The 19,348-nt window shown below is 42.9% G+C and overlaps 1 protein-coding gene across 2 annotated transcripts in view; it reads right to left on the reverse strand.

Annotated features, from left to right (window-relative positions):
• Nucleotides 1-14,662: 14,662 nt before the first annotated feature.
• Nucleotides 14,663-19,348, reverse strand: part of LOC120867793 (myelin associated oligodendrocyte basic protein) — a 44,222-nt gene continuing 39,536 nt past the window's right edge. For both annotated transcript variants that reach the window (XM_040246182.1, XM_040246184.1), the window contains 2 exons: nucleotides 17,651-17,722; nucleotides 14,663-17,545 (listed from right to left, as the gene is read on the reverse strand). The gene's annotated coding sequence lies outside the window, so the exon portion shown is untranslated. The remainder of the gene's footprint in view (nucleotides 17,546-17,650; nucleotides 17,723-19,348) is intronic.

The raw sequence follows: 19,348 nt of genomic DNA on the forward strand, positions 1-19,348 counted from the left end.
TCTAATCTCTGCCATCTTCACAGCTGGGGAGAGACAATAGGCCAGGAGAGACGGAAAGCAAGTGACCCAGGGCCATTTAGTCACTTCCAGGCATGGCTGGAACTCAAGCCCAGAGCCTGCCCCATTCCACCCAGCTTTGCGTTTGTATCATTTCAGCTCTTGTGCTCCATGAAGCAAGTCTGGGCTCACTCAGTTCAGAAATACAAAATGGTTGGTGCTAAAGGATCTCTTGATTTCGTTGTTTTTTTTTTTTTTTCTTTTTAAAATATATATTCTCTGTGTCTCCATTAAAACCTAGAAACTTTCCCGTTAACATCAATTCATTGGAGGACAATTTTGTTTCTAAGCTGCAACCAGAGCTCCCTCTAATGGCTATTTATTTGAAAAACAAATTCTAGGGGAAATGAAATAACTCCCATTCTTTTAGAACTGAAGACCTTTAAAACTATTGCAACTAGGTCATTTTAAACAAGACTTAACCTGATGTGCTGATTAATTTTGTGTGTCAGCGTGACCAAGCGACAGGATGCCCAGATATTTGGCCGTGCGTTATTTGGGATATTTCTGTGAGTGTGTTTTGGATGAGATCTACGTTTGAATCAGTAGCCTGAGTAAAGTAGACTTCCCTCCCTCAAGTGGGTAGACCTCATGCAATCAGCTGCAGGCCTGGATAGAACAAAAAGGCTGATAGTGTCTCAAGCAAGAGGGAACTCGTCCTGCCTGACTATTGAACTGGGGCGTCAGTTTTTCCTGCCTTTGGTGTGGAACTGAAACATCACCTCTTCCTGAATCTTGAACCTGGCCACTCTGGGATTGAAACTGAAAATGTTAGTTCTCTTGGTTGTCAGGCCTACCGTCTCAGACTAGTTATACCATCGGCAAGCTTGGGTGTCAGCTCAGAGTTGCAGATCTCAGCTTCTATAATCAGAAGAGCCAATTATGTGTGCGCATATGTATACACACACAGTCTATCGGCTCTGTTTCTCTAGTGAACTCTGACTAATACACTAAAACACTTGATTTCAAGGAACTTAAAAAAAAATATGAGGGACTTCCCCAGTGGTCCAGTGGGTAAGACACCGCCTTTCAATGCAGAGGGTGTGGGTTCACTTCCCTCTCAGGAAGCTAAGGTCTGACATTATGTGGGATACAGCCAAAATTTTTTTAAAAATAAATTAAAGCAGTTGTACTATTAAAAATGTTCAACTCCACTGATGTTGCATTTACATATACTTATACCACATTCGATGATGCTGTGAAAGTGCTGCACTCAATATGCCAGCAAATTTGGAAAACTCAGCAGTGGCCACAGGACTGGAAAAGGTCCATTTTCATTCCAATCCCAAAGAAAGGCAGTGCCAAAGAATGCTCAAACTACCGCACAATTGCACTCATCTCACTTGCTAGTAAAGTAATGCTCAAATTCTCCAAGCCAGGCTTCAGCAATACGTGAACCATGAACTTCCTGATGTTCAAGCTGGTTTTAGAAAAGGCAGAGGAACCAGAGATCAAATTGCCAACATCCGCTGGATCATGGAAAAAGCAAGAGAGTTCCAGAAAAACATCTATTTCTGCTTTATCGACTATGCCAAAGCCTTTGACTGTGTGGATCACAATAAACTGTGGAAAATTCTGAAAGAGATGGGAATACCAGACCACCTGACCTGCCTCTTGAGAAATCTGTATGCAGGCCAGGAAGCAACAGTTAGAACTGGACATGGAACAGCAGACTGGTTTCAAATAGGAAAAGGAGTACGTCAAGGCTGTATATTGTCACCCTGCTTATTTAACTTATATGCAGAGTACATCATGAGAAACGCTGGACTAGAAGAAACACAAAGTGGAATCAAGATTGCCGGGAGAAATATCAATAACCTCAGATATGCAGATGACACCACCCTTATGGCAGAAAGTGAAGAGGAACTAAGAAGCCTCTTGATGAAAGTGAAAGAGGAGAGTGAAAAAGTTGGCTGAAAGCTCAACATTCAGAAAACGAAGATCATGGTATCCGGTCCTGCCGGGGGCCAGCGTGAGGAATTCCGCCCATGGCAAAGGTCATGAGGAAGGAGGCTTGGCATACGCAAAGGTGTGATCAAGCCTCAGGAAACCCCCTGTTCCCGAGCATCTACCCCAAAACCAGAGTCGTTTTATGCTCTCCCCCATAACCGTTTCTCTCAGAGAAGGAGTAAATGTGCAGCTCCAAGGCAGTAAAAATTCCTGGGCGTGACAAGAGTGTTTCAGCTTACGGACTCCTCTGAAGGTTATCTAGCCCGCCTGTATAGGTTCGTCCGGCCACATGTGATTGTTTACAGCCTCTTACTAAAGGCAAAGTCTTTTGGGGAGTTAGAAATTATTAGTATAGTGGGTTGGTTAGGAATTATATTGGTGAGGGGTTTTTCATTTGTTGTGCCAATAATTGCTGCTAATTCCCTACCCTGGGTGTGACAAGGGTGTTTCAGGTCAAACCTCTCTGCTGACAGAATAGCTTGTGTGACAGGATTCCGTACTCCTGCCACTAGCACATGATTGTTTACTACCTCTCAACCATAAACAGCACAGAGAGTTTTGGAGTATTTTGGGAGTCTTAATTAGCATAGGGCTTTTTCTCATTGTTGAGTCAATGATTGCCACCAGGCCTCCATATCCTTAGGCACCTGGGAATATATTAATCAATGTATTTGGAATATAGAAAAGGAAATATAGTAGTTTTTGATGTTAGCAACACTAGACTTTTTGAGTTAATGGATTTTCTCTTTTGTAATAGATCACTGCACTTTGTTATAAATCACTGTGTCCTTGCTATGTAAAAATGTAACTTTATCACTATCTTAAGACTAAATAGATCTTAAGGGGAACATTGATGAAAGGAGTTACATTTGTTGGGCTGATGTTTGCTGCTGAATCTCCATATTCCCTGCCCTTATAATGAATATAACTAACATATAGGAGAAATAAGTATTAACCTTTAAGCATATAGGAGAAATAAGTATTAACCTTTAAGATTAACCCTGTTAACCTTGGGTTAAATAAATTCCTTTCTTGATTGTAACTCACTACACCCTCACCCTATAGGAATGTAACTTTATTTGGAGGGTGGTGCCTGGTTTAAGAAAAAACACCCTTGGAAGAAATAAGTTTTTTGGTTATCAGAAAGAAAGGATCATAAAATGTCAGCAGGTCTCACTCATGGCCAGATGACGTAATATCCCTAAAACCTTTTTTTTTTATATACATTTATGTGAAGCACCTGATTTTGAGAAAGGTCAGGACTGCTGACCCCTGCATGACTCTGTATTCATCCCTATATGTAACAAAAGGTATATAAGCAAACCCCAAAATAAAGAAATCGGATCAGTTTCTGGAAAGACTGATTCCCCCATGTCGCTTCTTTCTTGCTCCTATTTCTCTGGCTGAATTCCCATCTAGATTCAGCCTCCTTTTCTCCACTGATTCTCCTACTACACTATCCATTTCTAATCTCTCTATATATCTGTAATTAAATATGTATTTTTCCAAAGATGCCGACGCCATCCCCCCACCTTCGAATCACCCTGGATCCACCGGGGCTGGACCCCAGCACGGTCCCATCACTTCATGGGAAATAGATGGGGAAACAGTGGAAACAGTGTCAGACTTTATTTTTTTGGGCTCCAAAATCACTGCAGATGGTGACTGCAGTCATGAAATTAAAAGACGCTTACTCCTTGGAAGAAAAGTTATGGCCAACCTAGATAGCATATTCAAAAGCAGAGATATTACTTTGCTGACTAAGGTCCGTCTAGTCAAGGCTATGGTTTTTCCTGTGGTCATGTATGGATGTGAGAGTTGGACTGTGAAGAAGGCTGAGCACCGAAGAATTGATGCTTTTGAATTGTGGTGTTGGAGAAGACTCTTGAGAGTCCCTTGGACTGCAAGGAGATCCAACCAGTCCATTCTGAAGGAGATCAGCCCTGGGATTTCTTTGCAAGGAATGATGCTAAAGCTGAAGCTCCAGTACTTTGGCCACCTCTTGCGAAGAGTTGACTCATTGGAAAAGACTCTGATGCTGGGAGGGATTGGGGGCAGGAGGAGAAGGGGACGACCAAGGATGAGATGGCTGGATGGCATCACAGACTCGATGGACGTGAGTCTGGGTGAACTCAGGGAGTTGGTGATGGACAGGGAGGCCTGGCGTGCTGTGGTTCATGGGGTCGCAAAGAGTCAGACACGACTGAGTGACTGAACTGACTGAACTGATACCACATTTGATAGGATCCTCACAGCCATGCTGAGAGACAGAGCAAATATCCTGAGCTCAGAACATAGATAGAACTGGTGCCCTGATCCCCACAGGTAGAGCTGACCTCTAATAACGTGCCTTTTCCATTATAATCACAGTATCACTCTGAGTCATTCTCTGCCATAAAACAGGAAGACAGCCTCTCCAGTTGTTTCACTGATCACTTAGGCTATTGATGATTTTCAATCCAATACATGCTCTTCAGTGGCTGGTTTCTGGCTGAGTTGGTCCAGTAATCTAGCACACAATGTGAATAATCCCAGGCTCTTATGAGAGACAAGAGGATAAGATTACTTACTGTTTCACACAAACAACTTCATACTGGAATTCCAGGTATTTTTTATTTTTTCAAATAGTTTTACTGTGATGCTTTCTTTCCCACAGATTTCTAAGTGGAAACCTGATTATGAGGCTCCTGTAAAAGTATTGATTTATCTATGGGAAGGAGGTATAAGTGATCCACATTTACCAGTATTACCATTCCCCTGGATCTAAAAATGAGCAGGAATTGTTCCCAATAAAAACCAGGACTTGCTCTTTAAACTAGGCTTCTATATCATCTCAGTTTCCCTGGACCTTGACTTCTTCATTTATATGTCTTGGAGATTATTTAATAATAACGAACAAAGCTTTCACTCATTTCCCTAGTATTGTATATTATTCCCTTATATGAATTCCCAGCAATTAATGGGACAGCTTATTAATAAAATTCAAGTCTGAAGGCAGAATAGAATATATTAATTAGTGATGAATAATAAACATGTCTCAAAGACCATGCATTTAATCTTCTTTTTATACAGAATGTTTATTAATATGGTGATTTTTACTTGCCTGTCTTCATGGAGAAAACTGTAACTAGAATTCCAGATAAAGATGGATGGATTGAAATTCCTCAGTCATAGATCTATAATATGCACAAGTTGGGAATCAGGTCACCTGTATTACAATTACAGGAATATCTATATAGAAGAGAACCATGTTCAGTGTATAACCTGAGAGCTGTAAAACCTTGGCAAACGTTACCCAAATGTAGGCCTTTCCTCAAGAACAAAAACAAGAGCAAAAGCTTGCTGTTTTCCCCTTTTCTTTTCCATCTATGTGTAGAAGAGATAGAAATATTGTATACTCTGTCATTTTCTACTACATTCATTTATATATATATTATTATTGAAATATAGTTGACTTTCTATGATGTGTTAATTTCTGCTGTAGAGCAAAGGGGTTCAGTTATACAAATATATGCGTTATTTTGGATATATTGTTTTCCATTATGGTTTATCATAGGATACTGAATATAGTCCTCTGTGCTATACAGTAGGACTTTGTTGTTGATCCTTTCTATATATAAAAGCTTGCATCTCCTAACCCCAACCTCCCACCCCAGCCCCCCGCCAACCACCTCCCTCTTGGCAACCACAGTTGGGTCTATTTCTCCATGAGTGTTTTTGTTTTATAGATAGGCTCATTTGTGTCCTATCTTAGATTGCACATAGAAGTGATATCAGATGGTTTTGTCATTCTCTTTCTGAGTTACTTCACTCAGTATGATAATCACTAGTTGCATCCATTGCAAATGGCATGACCTCCTTTTTCTGGCTGAGCAGCCTTCCACTGGATGTATGTAGCACAGCTTCATAGCCATTCATCTGTCAGTGGACAATTCGGCGGTTTCCGTGTCTTGGCTATTATGAATCATGCTGGTATGACCACAGGGGTGCATGGACCTTTCGGAATTAGAGTTTCATTTGGATGTATGCTCAGGAGTGGGATTGCTGGCTCACGTGATAGTTCTATTTTCAGCTTTCTGAGGACCTTCCATGCCTTTTCCTTGGTGACTGCACCAAGTTACCTTCCAACCAACAGTGCAGGAAGATTTGCTTTGTTCTGCATTCTCTCCAGTATTTGTTATCTGTAGACATTTTTAACAAAGGCTATTCTGACCAGTGTGAGGTGGTACCTCACTGTAGTTCTGATTTGCATTTCTCTAATAATTAGTGACGTGAAGGATCTTCCCATGTGCCTATTGGCCATTTGTATTTCTTCTTTGGACAGAAGTCTACTCTGGCTGTCAGTCCATTTTTCAACTGGGTTGCTTATTTTTGTTGTTGTTGAGTTAAATGATCTGTCTGTATATTTTGGAAATGAAGCCCTTTTTGGTTGCATCATTTGCAAATATCTTTTCATTCTGTAGATTGTCTTTTCAGTTTTATTTTTCTCTGGTTTCCTTTGCTAGGGAAAAGCTTGTAAGTTTGATCAGGTCCCATTTGTTTATTTTTGTTTTTATTTCTGTTGCCTTGGGAGACTGACCTAAGAAAGCACTGGTATGATTTACATCAGAGAATGTTTTGCCTATGATCTCTTCTAGGAGTTTTATGGTGTCTGTCATGTCTTATGTTTAAGCCTTAAAGCCATTCTGAGTTTATTTTTGTGTATGGTGAAAGGGTGTGTTCTAACTCAATCGATTTACATTCTACTACATTCATTTTTTTAAACTTTCTGCTACTTTCCATAGAAGACTTAAGAAAAAACACAATGAAGTAGAAAACTATGACTGTATAAAACTGACATCAAGAAAATGCAAAAGGACAAACTGAAGAACAAAGTCAAATATGTGTCTGTAAACTATTACTTATCAGAAGTAGAGTGGCAGGAACCGTTCATTGTTCACCAAAACCTGTTTTGCTTCTTCTTGGGCACATAACCGGATAGTACTCCCCAGCCTCCCTTGCACTTTGAATTTCAGCCAAGAGAATGTGAACAGAAGTTGTCTGTACTACTCATGGTCCATGAAAGCCTTCCTTTATGTTCTCCCATACTCTTCCCTCCTTCCACTTGACCGGAAAGGACGTGGCAGAGCCCTGCTCTGATTATGGCAGAACATCTGTCATCCTAGGTCTTAAATACTTATGTGAGGGAGAGGTATCCAGCCAATCCACATGCCTTCCCAGCATTGTCCCCTGAGCCAAGGCCCAAATTTTGATTGTCTTTGATCCATTAACCAGTGTTTGTTAATTCAGCCTGCTGCAGCTGCTGCTGCTGCTGCTAAGTTGCTTCAGTTGTGTCCGACTCTGTGCGACCCCATAGACAGCAGCCTACCAGACTCCCCCGTCCCTGGGATTGTCCAGGCAAGAACACAGGAGTGGGTTGCCATTTCCTTCTCCAATGTGTGAAAGTGAAAAGTGAAAGTGAAGTCTCTCAGTCGTGTCCTACTCTGAGCAACCCCATGGACTGCAGCCTACGAGGCTCCTCCATCCATGGGATTTTCCAGCAAGAGTACTGGAGTGGGGTGCCAGGCTAGTGTAGTCTAAATAATACACACAATTGACACAAAGCACAATAAACCTGTATTTTCTTTTTGGAAAGTCTTTTGACAAATGGGAAATAGACTAGACAGAGATCCATGCAGCAAATAGCAATCCAGGGCATGCCTGGCTTTAAATTAATTAGTCCTCTTTTTTGACATTGGAGTAAGTCTCAGCTGGAGGAAGAGGTTAGTTGATCAACTGAAGGGTTAAGCCCACAACACTTGGGCAATGTGTCCATTGAGCCTCAGGAACCTTCGTGGCCAGGAGGTGTCCAGTTGAAGGACATCACCTGTTCAAAACACAGAACCGTAACGAGACTGAGGAGCCCATGTTGTCTGTGAGTCACTGATTTGAAACCAAGAAGAGGAGCTGTGGCCAGTGTCTGGAGTCGATCAAATGGCGAAATCGAGAGCCCTGGGGAATGGCAGGTCCGTGTGGAAGTTAACAAAGCCAGCATCCAAGCTGCAGGGCCCATATCCCAGCTTCACTCCTGACTAGTTATGGAATCTTGAACAACTTATTCATGTTTCTGGGCTGATAGATTTCTTCTCTTACAAAACTTGGATAATAAAGCTATGTAATTCAGAGCATCATGAGAATTAAATATACCTAAAGGGCTTAGTTCAGTGTCTAGCCCGTGATAAGCATTCAGTAAATGATACTGTTTTTTATTCATATGAATGAGAAGGATGATCAAGCACATCTTGGAAGCATCAGGATTCAGTGCAAACCAGGAGCCTGGCCAGCAAGAGCTGAGCCCCAGGCTTTGCCCAATATAGACATTCCCCTCTGTGGGTTGTGGCTATCTGTCTTGGCCCACCTGGATCTGAAGTGTGGAGGAATAACCAAGTCATCCCACTGCCCTACAACTTCCGTGATTCACCAGTGGCTAGATAACACGTAGGAGCTTGCTGGCCACTCACATGGGGGAGAGAGGGCAGCAATAGCAGGAATCACCCATCCTGAGGGAAGACACCGCTAAGGCCTCCCAGACATGCAGGGGGGCACCAGGCATTGTCAGTTATTGAGATTTACCAGGAAAAGAGGGTTTGCATGGGCATCAGAATCTCAGATCCTCTAAATATCAGCTGTGTGACTTTGGGGTAATTCTCTCAACTTTATTTCTTCCTCATCTAAAATACTATCTTAAATTGCTATATGATGAATAAATAAGATAACATGGTATCTTATGGAATAACCAATAGGATATAGCTGAGTAAATCTTTGACACATGTCAGTGGAAGGAGGGAAATTGTGTTTATATGGTCTGTGCTAATGGGTGAGTGGCTGGGTCGGGCATGTGAACAATTCAGTTTATTCCACAAACCATACTTGGAAGCATGGTTGGTTGTGATTAAACGCTTAATAATGTCCGGTGTGTGGTGAGCTGGTCCCCGTGCGTAAAGGACCGCAAAGACGCTGTGAACGACTCTAGTGGGCACACTGTCCTACTCAGGGGCTGCTGCCTGGGCTCCTGTCTCCCACATCCTCTGCATTAGCAGTGCTGCTAATGTGCACAGCAGAAGCTGTGGGTGATTGCATTTACACTCCTTTTTATTACTGGGCTTGCAGTATTTCCACCGTATATTGAATCCTCTTTTGGGACTTCACCACAGGCTGAGTTCCTGGGTACAGTGAACTTTGTCCAGACTTTGCGAGGAAGTCCTGATTCCACGGAAGTAGCCTTATGACCGGCTTTCCCTCTACATGCCTCTTAATCCCCATCCAAGCTGAATCACTCGGAGCCAAATTTCCTGCCTCCATCTGACCATACACGGTGTCACCTCACCTAGGAGGGTCTGGTTCTTGGAAAGTGTTAGCGATGGGCAGGTGGGTCTCTGGGTCATTTGCTGGTGAGGCAGTTTATCTAACAGAAGAATTTCTACTCCTATAACATTACAGTCTATTCCTTCATCAACTATTTTTGGACTTTTAAACATCCTCCTAAATGTTTTTCCTGCCAGTCTCCTCCCCACTTATCTCTCTCCTCACAGCCTCCAGAACTGACATCGCTTACTAAACTGCTCTTAATGATGGAAAGTGTTTTGAACAATGAGTCTGGGTGTGTCGCTTCAGCACAGCTTCTCTGAGGAACTTGGGGCAGATCATGTACCCCTCAGGGATGCAGCTTTTCACCTGTAAATTGGGCATGTTGGTCTATATGAAGTCTAAAGTTGTACTTGCTCTACAGGGCTGAATGAAGGGAGTGGTTTTACAACCCTCACCGTCTTATAGCGAATGACACCTGTGCACGAGGACATTTCTGACTCAAAAATGTCACTGGCTCTTATAAGAAACTGTGGGATCCATTTTGTATAAAAATAGTGAAGAATTAATTGAGGTGAGATGCCCACTGGTTTATAAGAGCACAGAGAAGAGACGGACTGCAAGGTGAGAGAGGATCAGCGTGGTGTGTTTGTATCTCGGGAGTGTGGCATGAAGGCCCGTGGATATTAGAATTCAGGTAGAGGAACAAAGCCAGGAGCAGACAGCCTCTCAACATCAGGAAGAAGCCACTGCCCAGGACCTAGGGGAAAGCTGGGTTGGGCCACACAAAGTTCAGATGGTGATGGCAAAAACCAAGAAGAAGCAGGGCAACATCAGGAAAAAAAAAAAAAAAGACTACAAGATAAAAATCCATTCTGTCAGAGCAAGGGAAATCGGAGTGTAAGGCGCAGATGTGAGAGAATTTGTATCTGGAATGTTATTCTGACTATGACCTCAGTGGCCTGTGATTAGAGAAATGGGATAACGTATATGAAGGCTCCCAAAACAAACTTCAAGTCCCAACAAAATACCTCGAATTTCCTGAGTGATCACAGTGGGGTTGACCCCCCAGGCTTCCTCAGCAGTTCCCATTACATCTGCCTTCTCTTCATGCTGACATTCCCATCTGCAAGGGCTCCCGTCTCTTCTGCTCTCCGAAGGTCTAGAGGTAGAGCCTTCTGGATTTTTTTTACTAGATCCAGACCATAGAGGCTCAGTGGGGCCAGAGCCGTATCCCTTAAATCATGTTCAGAGATTTGAAGAGCCAAGTCGGGGACAATGCTCACGTGATGACAGGCTTCCCTTTCACCCTGTCTTAAGGAATCTCATGTTTCCTTCAGAGACGCTAGGAACAAGGGCAGCTTGCTTAGAGCAGCAGGCTGTCTCCACCACTGTGAACCCAGTTTGACTCACAACCCCTGGTTTGAGTTCTCACAGGGAGACCCATGGGAGAGCAGAGGAGACTAAGCTGCCAGGCCCACGTGATTGACACAGCCCTGCGTGATTGACACAGACCATGGACGGTGCTCAGAGGCTCACAAACACCCATCCTTGGACTTACACATTGAAACAAAGCCCAAAGCCTCCAATTTCCGCCCATTACTTCCTGATCCCACCTGCTGAGCAGTCCCTCCGTGTGCTGACTTCTTGCTCAAAGCAGCCCCTCTCACACCCCACAGCACCTCCTCTGGGGAGAGGGTATGACCTCCTCCTTGCATGGTTGACACCCTGCTCTCCTTTGTTGATGATAAACCTGTTGCTAGGTGGATTCCTTCCGATTTTCTGTAAAGCACAGTATGTGCCTAAGATACCGATTTTGCAAAGAACCAGATGTTCTCAGAAGCACCAATTCATGTCTGAACGACCTTTTTCTTATTTGTTTTATCATACATTTAGTTCTTATAGACATCAGTTGACATTGTAGTGACCTCTTTTCCACTTGATTTTTGTGCTCTTGGTTGGGGTTCAGTTCAGTTCAGTTCAGTTGCTCAGTCGTGTCCGACTCTTTGCGACCCCATGAATCGCAGCACGCCAGGCCTCCCTGTCCATCACCATCTCCTGGAGTTCACTCAGACTCACGTCCATGGAGTCCGTGATGCCATCCAGCCATCTCATCCTCTGTCCTCCCCTTCTCCTCCTGCCCCCAATCCCTCCCAGCATCAGAGTCTTTTCCAATGAGTCAACTCTTCGCAAGAGGTGGTCAAATTACTGGAGCTTCAGCTTTAGCACCATTCCTCCCAAAGAAATCCCAGGGCTGATCTCCGTCAGAATGGACTGGTTGGATCTCCTTGCAGTCCAAGGGACTCTCAAGAGTCTTCTCCAACACCACAGTTCAAAAGCATCAGTTCTTTAGTGCTCAGCCTTCTTCACAGTCCAACTCTCACATCCATCCATGACCACAGGAAAAACCATAGCCTTGACTAGACGGACCTTAGTCAGCAAAGTAATGTCTCTGCTTTTGAATATGCTATCTAGGTTGGTCATAACTTTTCTTTCAAGGAGTAAGAGTCTTTTAATTTCATGACTGCAGTCACCATCTGCAGTGATTTTGGAGCCCCAAAAAATAAAGTCTGACACTGTTTCCACTGTTTACCCCTCTATTTCCCATGAAGTGATGGGACCAGATGCCATGATCTTCATTTTCTGAATGTTGAGCTTTAAGCCAGCTTTTTCACTCCTCTTTCACTTTCATCAAGAGGCTTTTTAGTTCCTCTACACTTTTTGCCATAAGGGTGGTGTCATCTGCATATCTGAGGTTATTGATATTTCTCCCGGCAATCTTGATTCCAGCTTGTGCTTCTTCCAGTCGAGCATTTCTCATGATGTACTCTGCATAGAAGTTAAATAAGCAGGGTGACAATATACAGCCTTGACGTACTCCTTTTCCTATTTGGAACCAGTCTGTTGTTCCATGTCCAGTTCTAACTGTTGCTTCCTGACCTGCATACAGGTTTCTCAAGAGGCAGGTCAGGTGGTCTGGTATTCCCATCTCTCTCAGAATTTTCCACAGTTTATTGTGATCCACACAGTCAAAGGCTTTGGGGTTAGTGCAGGCATTTCTCTTCATCTATTCATGACCAAGCTTATCCCTTGTCATTCTACTTTCTGTCTCTTCACTTATCTTCTATACTCCCTTAATTTTAAAGTCTCCTTAGAAAGAGAAGCTCACTTAAAATTTACATTTTTAGGGCACATTTTCCCTTTATTTTTCTCCTCTTACTTTAAAACGAGCATTGATACCCTTTACCAGCATGCTTTCTTTCTATTTGATATTGCCGACTCAGAGTTGTCTATTCTTCAGGGTCCACTTAACATTTTTCTGACATCTATGAGATTTTCTCCTCTTCTAGTGAGACACGGTGAGGGTTACTGCAAGAAGAGAAGCTGGTTCTGACTTGCCACCTGAGGCACACAGTCACAGGGTGGTAAAAAATAATGTAGAAATAGGATGTAGAGCCCCTGCCTACATTTGTGAAGCAAATCATTGTTGGATAAATGGCCACGTGTGTGTGAGTGTGAGCATGCGCACACGTGTGCCCAGTCATGCCCGACTCTTTGTGACCCCGTGGACTGCAGCCTGCCAGGCTCCTCTGTCCATGGGATTCTCCAGGCAAGAATACAGGAGTGGATTGCCATACCCTCCTCCAGAGGATCCTGCTGACCCAGGGATCGAACCTGCGTCTCCTCTATCTCCTGCACTGGCAGGTGGTTTCTGTACCACTGTGCGACCTGTGAAGCCCAAATGGCCGTAAGCAGCAGGATATAAATAACATGCACAGCGCATGTGTGTCGACTACTTGATTAAAAATCCAGCAGTTTTCAGGGGGTGCCTCTATCCACTATGCAACCATGGTGGGCAGTACTTAGGAAAGACTGTCATTTATTGCTGGAAAGATAGAGAAACTACTCTTTAAAAGTCACCCCGGCATCATGAAAAATCCTGATTCCCTCCAATTCACTTTTCTATCAAATAAACCACATGTCACAGAGATGGTGAATATTGCTATTGTCTCATGACTATGTCCTGTTACGAGTTCATCTCCTTATAGAAAAAGGCAGTTTCTTGCATTTTCAGACTGTTGCTTGTGTATAGGTCTCACGGAATTTTTATTAATCAACATATAGCCTTTTCAGTCTGGAGAAGGGCATGGCAATCCACTCCAGTATTCTTGCCTGGTGAATCCCATGGACAGAGGAGCCTGGCAGGCTGCAGTCCATGGGGTTGCAGAGAGTTGTCCACAACTGAGCGATTACACACACACACACACAGCCTTTTCATAAACAATTACAGAGACTGGCTGTATTTTTTTCAGGCAGTTCTGTTTTATCTTCTCTTTTGAACCATTATGGATTTATGACTCTGATACCTTAATGCAACCTTGCTTTCTTTTTTTTTAAATTTAAACTTTTTATTTTCAGTTAGGGTATAGCCGATTAACAATGCTGTGAGAGTTTCAGGTGAGCAGTGAAGGGACTTAGCCATACATGTGCATGTATCCATTCTCCTCCAAACTCCTTTCCTATCCAGGTGCCATATAACATTGAGCAGAGTTCCATGTGTTGTACAGTAGGGCCTTGCTGGTTATCCATTTTGAATACAGAAGTGTGTACATGTCCATCCCAAACTCCCTAACTATCCCTTCCCCCAGTCCTTCCCCCTACCCCCACCAAACTTAGAGAATAAGTTCATTGTCTAAGTCTGTGAGTCTCCTTCTGCTCTGTAGGCTCATTTGTATCACTGCTTTTTAGATTTCACTTATGAGGGGTGTCATACGCTATTTCTCCTTCTCTGACTTACTTCACTCAGGATGACAGTCTCCAGGTCCGCCCATGTTGCTACAGATGCAACCTTGCTTTCTTCCTTTTTTTTCTTTTAAATTTTACTTTATTTTACAATACTGTATTGGTTTTGCCATATATCAACATGAATCCGCCAGGGGTGTACATGAGTTCCCAATCCTGAACCCCGCTCCCACCTCCCTCCCCACAGGTGGATGAAACCTTGCTTTCTTTCAACATCTAGAATTTACAAATGAATCCTGAATTTTTCCCCTGCCCAGAAATATGGAGTCAACTATCCCCCAAGGGCATCTGTCCCTCTCATTGGAGAATAGTTTTAGAAACCATAAGCACTAGTTCTACAAATAAGCTTGTCCTACTTTCTGACTGGAGTTTGACAGATGGCAGCAAAAATATCCAATGGCATAAATCACTGCAGGGACAGAACAGATAAAGCCTCCTTTAAAAACATGTCCATGGATTCTTATTGAAATTTCCAATTCATCTCAAGTTTAATAAATTTCTTCTTGGCTTACTCTAATAGAAGAGTTTATTATTCCATTGTTTTTCAATTTTTGAACAACTGTTTTTTCTTGTTTTCATGAGCATTAACTTTTTTAAAGTAATACATTATCATACCAAACCATACGTCTAAATATCAACATCGCCTCCCCAAACTCAGGAGGCTCTGTGTCTTCTCTTGTGCCTCCTCCATCAGCTCGGCCCTCCTGAAACTGGCTTCACGGTGAGCAGGTCCCGTCGATTCTTCAGTCAGCATCGTCTTAGCACCAATATCTGAAAGGAGAGGGAACCCTAGCCTCTATCCAGGGGAACACCAAAGAAACTAAGAGTTCAGAACACTCAGGGTGACACATAGATGCTTAATAAAAGATAATAATAAAATGTAGAATATAGACAAAGTTTTTTTAAAAAATCCTCTGCCAGTTTTCTCTGTTTGAGCTCCCAGTTGGAATTTATTTTTCCTTTCACTAATGCCTTTGTATATTTATGGGGCAATATTTTTAGTAAAAAAATTGTAGTTTTACATGGGGCCACAAGTATATACAGTGTCCTATACCGACTCACAAGGATCCACTTCGAGCACCTCTTCCCAATTCTGCACTCAGTGATCACATTTGTCGCTTGCAGTCAGCCATAATGGAAGTATTTACAGCATGGAAATTGGCAAACACTATCAACTAGGACTTTCCACCCAGAGAATCACAGTTCAAGCATGTATCAAGACAATTCCAGATACACACCTCAGTTTTCCCAAAACCAGTCAAAATGTCAAAACAAAATCAGTTAACATACAGAACCATTAGAATAATATGCCGAACATTACAGTTGGGAATTCCCACTCAAGAAATTTACCTAGAGTAGCTTTTGGAACTTCATGTGATTTTTGTAATGTTCACTGCACAGGGCGCCGCAGAACCAATCATTAAAAGACAAAAAAATACAGCTGGATTATGGTACATTTTAGTTATCATTCTGTTTAGTTATTCATCAGTTTCAAGTAATTTCCAGATATTTTTGATCCACCTCCCAGCGTCCTTTATTTCCACAACAGACAACATAGAGAATCCAGTCATTTCTAGTTATTAACATTTCTGTGCTGATATACAATTTCTTACATGAATTAATACACACCATGCTCTCCCCTCACTGTCACATTCTGGAGTAACCGTGTTGTACCTCCTGGATGGTATGGAGGGTAGAACCCAGCAAGCTTGGAGCATGGGGTCTGGCTTTGCCAAGACCTACAACGAGCTACAAGAACATGAAGTGTCCTCACTGGGGCTGAGTGGGGCTGGCCCACTCATCTGCTCTTTCTGGCAGTCTGCCAGGGCACCCCGGGCGTTATTCCCAGGAATGTAATGACTCGGAGTTCCCATCGTTGGAAACTGTTCATTAGAGGTTCTCGTTTGGTTGGTCATTTAGCACCTGAATGTAGGCAGGAAGCATGTCTATCTGAAAGCTCTGTGTCATTCGACTCCCTGCCTGTTGTTAACATCAGCACTTTCACAGAGAAGCGACCTCCCTACGTGAGGAAGCCAGGGCACTCTGTCCTTCCAGCTGCCTCGGGACAGTACTTGGCCGACCTCCACTCTCCGGGAGGATGGCGTTCTGAGCTAAGCCCATCTGAGTCTCGCGTGCTTCCTCCCGGCACTCCCTCTCACCCAGCCCCCACCTCAAGCAGGACTTCCCCTGGCATCGCTCCCGCAGCTCCTCACGTGCCCCTCAAGCCTGGCTCCGCCTGGCCGTGCCCACTCAGGGACACGGGTCTGTGGCCTTGTTGGTACTTCAGGCATTTGTGCTTGGCCGTCCCAGCCCCCAGCGCCATGCAGGCCCACGTACCCTCGCTCTCCTTGCTCTGAGCTTCCCTCCACCTAATGCTGCCCATTTTACATCCCTCCACATTCTGCTACGTCCCGTTATCTTCTACTGCGCCTTCCTGCCTGTCACCAAGGGAAGCTTGGGAGGGAGGAGTATATTCTAACCCTTCCCCTTTTCCCCTGTCAGAAACCACAGTTCAATTCAGATTTTAAAAAATGGACTCCAAACAAGTATCTTTGTTTTCTAAGATTTTTAAGCCTGGAGAGACCCCCAGGTTGGTCATTTGTCTCCCTTACCTCCCCAAGCACGTTTGTGTCTGGCTAGTACTATTGGCCACTTCTCTGCAGCCTTTAATTTCTGTTATTTCTTCAAGCCAGGAATTATTTCAAATCTTCTTTTTGGTTTCCAAGAGGATAGATATTTCTTGGATTGCCTTTTATTCTGTTGTCTCTCTCTCTCTCTCTCTTTTTTTTTTTAAATTCTGTCGCACTCTAGAGAGTGAGAGGTCTTATTGTTTCTGCATATTGGACAATTATTGCTTTGTGGGTGGTTAAAATCTATACATAGGGCATCCCTGCATTTACAATCTATTTTTTATATTCCTCATTTGTCTTCCAAATTTCTCTACCTGGTGTGAGAATACCTGATTCATTTAACTGCTGTTCAGGATTTATTTATTGGATATTACATTATTGATTCTCCTATTGATGGACACTTTGATTAATTTCTTTCTCTTCCCCCCCACCCCCAATGGCAAGCAATGCTTCACTGAACAGATGTATCTGTATCTCCTTTTTCTGTGAATGCAAGTTTTCTCAGGATTGGTGCCTAATATCATAATCACTTGATTATAGGCTATACAGTATCTTATTTTGCTGGTACCCCCAGATTGCACCCCAGAAATGTTGTGATAATTTATAAGTTCTCAACGGTGGCTTGAATTTTTCCCACATCCTGGCCAACAACTGATAATTTTTATTTTTGACTTTATCATGGTTGTACAACAATATCTTGTGGTTTTATTACACATCCCTGAAGAAAGATACATGTCTTCAGATTGAAAGAAACTTGAGTCCTGAGCAAAATAAATAAAAATAAATCCATACTTAGTGACATTATAGTGAAGACAAAGAGAAAAATCTTTAAAAGTAACCAAAGGAAAAAAATACAATTTACTTACAATGGAAGGACAGCATATTTCTCATTGGCAATTATAGAGATCAACAGACCACAGGACAGTGTTTTCAAAATGCTGTTGAGGGAGGGGGAAAAAAAAAACTGTCAGATGAGAACTCTATTTTCCCAGTGGTTGCGTCTGTGCATCTCAATTGACCTCCCCACCTTCTTCAGAAATAGATACTGTTCCTTGACTGAAAGGGTGGGTAGGTGTCTGAAGCTGGGCAAGTTCTAGAACCTCATGCCTTCTGGCCGCATGATTGGTGCTTTCCTTTGTTCAGTGCCCTCTCGCTTTACTCTAGGATTGTAAATACCACTTGGCAAGGCAAAGTGCTTTGGTTAGCCATGTATTTCCTGTTCTGAAAGCCTGCCCTACCTCAGGGAACTTTGTTCACTTTGCTCAGCCCTAGGCATGCATGAGTCTAGGTCCAGAGGAGGGGACCAACATATCCTTTGCTCATCCCACTATAGTTCCAGGCCTTGTTATGTATCAATAAACAGACTGGCTAGACTCTGCTCACAGCAGTCATCATAGCAGTCAAGTTCCTGGCAATCTAGATGACTGAAAAGTGATAAGCCGACCTCTGTCAACTAGCCTCTGAAAGTAGCCCCTCCAAAAATTTATCTCCATCGTAGTGTGCCAAATCTTTTAGATTCAAAAAGTTCATCTTCTTCACTCTGCACAGTAGCCCTGTGAGAAAGTGAAGGTAAGGTAGGCATCATCCCTTCCCGTTCACAAATAAACCACGACACTGGTGAGTTGAATGACTTGACCCAAGTCATACAGCTGATGAGAAACAAGACATGTCTGAGTCCGTTTTTGTTATAAATGCCCTTTCCAGAATCCAGGATTTTTGTCCATTTTCCTGAAACTTTCCTTGAGCCTCTACTTCCAATGCGAGCAATTGAAAAACTTACTAATTGACTATATTTGCTCTTATGTGAAGGTATTAAAATTTTGCAAAGTAAAGGTATAGACAGCAAGATAAGAAATATCAAGAAACTGAATGTATGTTTAGAAATCAGATAATTTTTTAAAAATCCAGATATATATTATACTGAGAGGTTAACATATTCAAATGAAATCTCACTTTATATTCATTGTGGATAAAGCCTAAATAGAAATATTCATAGGTATATTGCTCAGGGCAGAGGAAAAATGATTTGAAAAACTGAAGAATTTTAGTTCAGTAGATTCTTATTTTCTGAAAGCCATAGCTTAAGTAAAATCAGGTACCTTGATCGTGAGAGTTACTCTGTGGAACAGTGGCAAGGATCCATATGTGGGGTCTGACATCACTATCTCCTTCTAGGTACTCTAATGGAGACAGAGGGCCCTGCAACAGAGGAAGGACTCTGCCCATTTCTTTTGCTCTGAACTGATAACATGAGTTCATATGTGGTCTTTCCGTGGCATAGAGTCTCTGGCTACAGCCCTTCCAGTAAAATGCCTTCTTCCTCACTAGGGCCAGGGCATGGAAAATAACCGCCTATTTGTCAAAGTCACAGCTGTAATCCCTGAGTAAACGAGCTGGAGGATGAGGGGAGATGGCCGTGTACTATTAGGTGTGCTCCGCCAGTCTCTGAAAGAGCTTTGTGACCTTGGGCATCTCAGGTTGTCATCTGGGCCCTCTGCCTGCTGGTTGGCATTTTCATTTCTGACTCTTTACTTACATACTACTCAATAAGCCTCTAAATAATT

The sequence above is a fragment of the Oryx dammah genome, unplaced genomic scaffold (genome assembly GCF_014754425.2).
Source record: "Oryx dammah isolate SB20612 unplaced genomic scaffold, SCBI_Odam_1.1 HiC_scaffold_9, whole genome shotgun sequence".
In the NCBI taxonomy this organism is placed as follows: domain Eukaryota; kingdom Metazoa; phylum Chordata; class Mammalia; order Artiodactyla; family Bovidae; genus Oryx; species Oryx dammah.